Source organism: Mirounga angustirostris, unplaced genomic scaffold (genome assembly GCF_029215605.1).
Source record: "Mirounga angustirostris isolate CCGP_5_RB_7025 unplaced genomic scaffold, mMirAng1.0.hap1 SCAF_13, whole genome shotgun sequence".
In the NCBI taxonomy this organism is placed as follows: domain Eukaryota; kingdom Metazoa; phylum Chordata; class Mammalia; order Carnivora; family Phocidae; genus Mirounga; species Mirounga angustirostris.
In genome coordinates, this window is record NW_026991721.1 from 90114951 (window position 1) to 90119673 (window position 4723).

The following is a 4723-nucleotide window of genomic DNA, read 5'->3' on the forward strand; positions in this document are numbered from 1 at the left end:
CCTTCTCTAAAGTCTAATTACCCTAATTTTACCTTTCCTGGTTTTAACACTTCCTACATTCCCTTAAAGTTATATAAGTACTTGTTTTTAACTATAAAGACTCTCATGAGATCTTAGTAAGTAAAAATGCTGCTTCAGAGGTTTCACAGTCACTTAGAAGGAGGTAGCATGCTTAGTGATTAAGACTAAGAAGTTTAGAATTGGACAGACTAGGGTTTGACTCAAGATTCTGGAACCTACAAGCAGTGTGCCCCTCACTTTAAAGGAGAGATTAGTAGGTCTAATCTATAAGGCTGTTGTGAGGAATAAACAAGGTACTATTTTTTGTGCATTGCTTTAGAAACTTGGTTTTAGTATAAGGGTGCTGGATCTATACTGTGTTTGGTACACAGTAAGTGCTCAATACAGGGAAGCAAGTACTATTTTTCCCATAAGGCTTTGTTGTTAATTGTGCTTACAAAGATGTAACCAGAGTGAAAGGCTAGGTCACTGAAAGCCACATCAAGCTTTATCAAGGGCATAAACAAATTTTCTTCTTCCTTAGGGAGAGGGGTCTCTGGAGCAGTGATCCTAAGGGAGTCTTTGTTAACTACATCACTGAGATCTCCAATCCAGAATAAAACTCCTTACTCTTGTGTTAAAATGGGCATTGGAAAGGATGCTGTCTCATGCCTAGAATTTGAACAAGAGACTTGGGCCAAAGCTACAATCAGATCAAGTTCTTCAGCTCAGCAAGACAATTAGAGTTTTGATCCTCAAAGTAGAGAAGCAGAAGCAGAGGGTCTGAGCTCTGAGTTGTCACTTTCTGTTCACCAGGGCCGTTTGAGTGTCCATGAAAGAGATGGATGAGAGCTAGTGGAGAACAGCATTGTGACTCCAAGCAGGACAGTGAGTGCCTGCCTGACCTGGTCTGTCCTGTAGCAGAGGGGGTAAAACCTCAAACCCCAGGAGCCAGACCACCTGAGTTCACCTTCTACTGTAACTTAACAGCACTGGGACTTGTGCAAGTCACTTAGGTGCAGGGACCTCATCTGTGAAATGGGGATAATCATAATGCCACACAGCATTTAGAACAGCACCTATCCCATAGTTAACACTCAGTAAATGTTCCTATCCTTGTCTTCTCCATTACTCCCTGCACTTCCATGGTGTGTAGCCTTCTCTCTGTCTAGTGACTTCTTTTTCCCTTACAGACAATGGCTGCAGATAATGTCTCCTCTGTGACAGAGTTTGTCCTCGCAGGCTTAACAGATGAGCCAGAACTCCAGATGCCCCTCTTCTTCCTATTTCTAGGTTTCTATGTGGTCACGGTGGTGAACCTGGGCCTGATAACCCTGATTGGGCTGAATTCTCACCTTCATATTCCCATGTACTTTTTCCTCTTCAACTTGTCCTTCATAGATTTTAGTTATTCCACTACTCTCACCCCTAAAATGCTAGTAGGTTTTGTCTCAAAGAGAAATATCATTTCCTATGCAGGGTGTATGACTCAGTTTTTTTTCTTCTGCTTCTTTGTCTTTTCTGAATCCTACATCCTGTCAGCGATGGCATATGACCGCTATGTCGCCATCTGTAAACCATTGCTGTACACAGTCACTATGTCTCCTCAGGTGTGTTTACTCCTTTTGCTGGGTGTTTATGGGATGGGAGTGTTTGGTGCTGTGGCCCATATGGGAAACATAATGTTTATAACCTTTTGTGCTGACAACCTTGTCAATCACTGTATGTGTGACATCATTCCCTCCTTGAGCTCTCCTGCAATAGCTCTTATATAAATTTGCTGGTGGTCTTCATTGTTGTGACCATTGGCATTGGGGTACCCATTGTGACCATTTTCATCTCTTATGGTTTCATTCTTTCTAGTATTCTCCACATTAGTTCGACTGAGGGTAGATCCAAAGCCTTCAGTACCTGCAGTTCCCATATAATTGTGGTATCTCTTTTCTTTGGGTCAGGAGCTTTTATGTACCTCAAACCACCTTCTATTTTACCCCTTGACCAGGGGAAAGTGTCCTCCATATTCTATACTGCTGTGGTGCCCATGTTCAACCCATTAATCTATAGTCTGAGGAACAAGGATGTCAAAGTTGCCCTGAAGAGAACCTTAGGCAGAAAAATCTTCTCTTGAAAATGCCTGAGAAAGGAGACCCAAAGTTTTGTTTATCGGAGTTTCTTTTTCTCTCCAATGAGGGAAACAAATGCCAGTATTTGTTCTCCTATTCTTAGAGGAAAAATTTTAACTTGTTCTTAAGCATAAGTATTCTCTCTACTCCTTATTCCACCCTAACTATTCTAATCATTTTATAAAAGTAGTTTCCACAGTCATAGATGGTTACTCTTGAAGAGGCCTAAGAAATAATTTAATCTAGCTCTTCATGTGATGCATTACACACTAGAGACTCATAAATATTTTGTAGTACATTGCTTCTCGGCCTTTTGGCTAAGATCAAGTATAAATATTTTGTAGGTTGCCCATGGGCACACATGTATCTCGTGCCAGAGCTGGGACTGGAATCCGAGCCCTTGAATTCTAATCCACTTTGTTCTTTCCTTTAGCCACACTATTGTGATGCACCTTTTCCCTGGCATATTTCATTTCAAAGATTTTTATTTTTATTTTTGCATTTAAAGAAATCTAATCTATTTATAGTGATGTCATACAACTTTTCAAGAGTTAATCTTTGGAACACTATTTTTGCAACAATGTTGGAGGTGAAAAATGTGGTAATTTGATCTTGAAAAATGCTAAAAGATGTAAGTTTTTTTGGTGGGAAGTAAATTTCCGTATAGAATCAAACATGATATCCACTGAGGCAGTGTCCAGAGCTATAAGGATGCAGGCTAAGTTATTAGATCTTCTAATGGAGAGATATACAGATTTAAGGGAGTTAAAAATGTTGGATACAAGCTTCACTCATTATTTACAGACTAATAAGGTAGAATTTGCAAACTTACTTCAAGTGTCTGAATGATGTAACTGAGCAATAGTTTTGGGTAGACGTGAGTCATTAGAGTAGTACCAACCAACTATTCATCAGGGAGGCAGTTGCCATTGTATTTTAAAGCATTGCATATAGCTGTGATTTTTTTAATGGTAGAACATAAGGGTAAGGCAAAGAGATGGTGGAGTCAGGACAGGTCATATATTCACAGTATTGGGTAAATGGAGGCACAGCTTACATAAAGGAACAGAAGAACAATTTTTTGGCCTGAATACATTATTAGTGGTAACAGTTCTTTTAGAAGCAATGGTATGTGAACTGTTTGCAAGATACCTTGACTTATTAACTTTGCTTAGGAAAGTTCTCTTCTATTACAAAAAAAGTAAAGTTAGGATAAATGTTTAGTTTTGTCCTTTAGAATGGTTCTGTTCAATAGGGATGTAATAAAAGAAATGAAAGTGTAGGAGAGGACTGTGCTTTAGATAATATTATAGAGGGAAAGATCACTGAATTGCTTATGAGTTGAGGGTGTCATAAGATTGATGGAAAATCAGTACAATGTTGGTAAATAAAAAAAAAATCTCACCTCCTCTTTAAGTTGAAGTATAAGTTATGCACACGGGGGCGCCTGGGTCTGCCTTCAGCTCAGGTCATGATCTTGGGGTCCTGGGATGGAGCCCTGCGTCTGGCTCCCTGTGTCTGGCTCCCTGCTAGGTGGGGATTCCGCTTCTTCCTCTCCCTCTGTCCCTCCCTCGCTCATGCTTTCTCTCTCTCAAATAAATAAATAATCTTAAAAAAAATAAGTTATGCACAGCAAAGTGCACAAATCTTAAGTGTCAATGAATTTTTTCACATATATAAGGCTATGTAACCATCACCTAGACCAAGAGATAGATTTGCATCATTTCAGAATATTGCTCCCTGTCCCTTCCTAGTAAATATTACTCCCAGTTCTCTTTCTGGAAATAGCTATTATTTTTACTTTTATTGTTTCAGATTCATTTCGCTCATTCTTGAGCTTCATATAAAAAATATTGCATTTATTTTTTTATGTCTGGCTTCTTTCTCTCAATATAAAGTGTAATGTGAGTTTCACCCATAACATTATATGTATAATATTTTGTTCTTGGGTATTACTGTTTGGTACTCCATTGCATGAATATAGAACAATTTATCAACTATCCCATTAATGGATATTTGGCTTGTTTTCAGTTTCTGCATATTATTTTGAATAAAGATACTATGAACATTCATGAGCGTATAGTTTCTTTGAAATATACTCATTTCTCTCAGATTTGTACCTAGCTGTGGATTTATTGGGTCACAGAATAGATATACCTCTAGGCTTCTCAAATACTACCATCTGTATTCCAAAGATTTTAAACTGATTTGCACTTCCAACAGTTTCCAGGTAAGGACACTCCTCATCCTTCTGAACACTGATTGTTTTCAATTCTTTTCATTTTAACTACTCTTTTGGATATGTAGTGCAATATCACTTTAGTCTTTTTCTTACATTTCCCTAATAAGTAATGATGTTGATTTGCAGGTGACATAGATATATATTCATAACATATTCATTAGCTATTTGGAGATCACCCTTTGTGAAGTGCCCGTGCAAGTGTTTTGCCTGCACAAAAATAGTGTCTAAGCTCTTTTTCTTATTTTTTTTTTGCCAATATATATATGTATTTTATTAAGTTCATTTGGCCAACATATAATACATCATTAGTTTTTTTTTATTATTAGTTTGAGTTTTAAGAAAGCATATTCTGGATATG

The 4723-nt window shown here is 37.9% G+C and overlaps 1 pseudogene; it reads left to right on the plus strand.

The window, feature by feature from the left end:
- The first annotated feature begins 659 nt into the window (after positions 1-659).
- Positions 660-4308, plus strand: LOC123856732 (olfactory receptor 8B12-like; annotated as a pseudogene).
- The last annotated feature ends 415 nt before the right edge of the window (positions 4309-4723 follow it).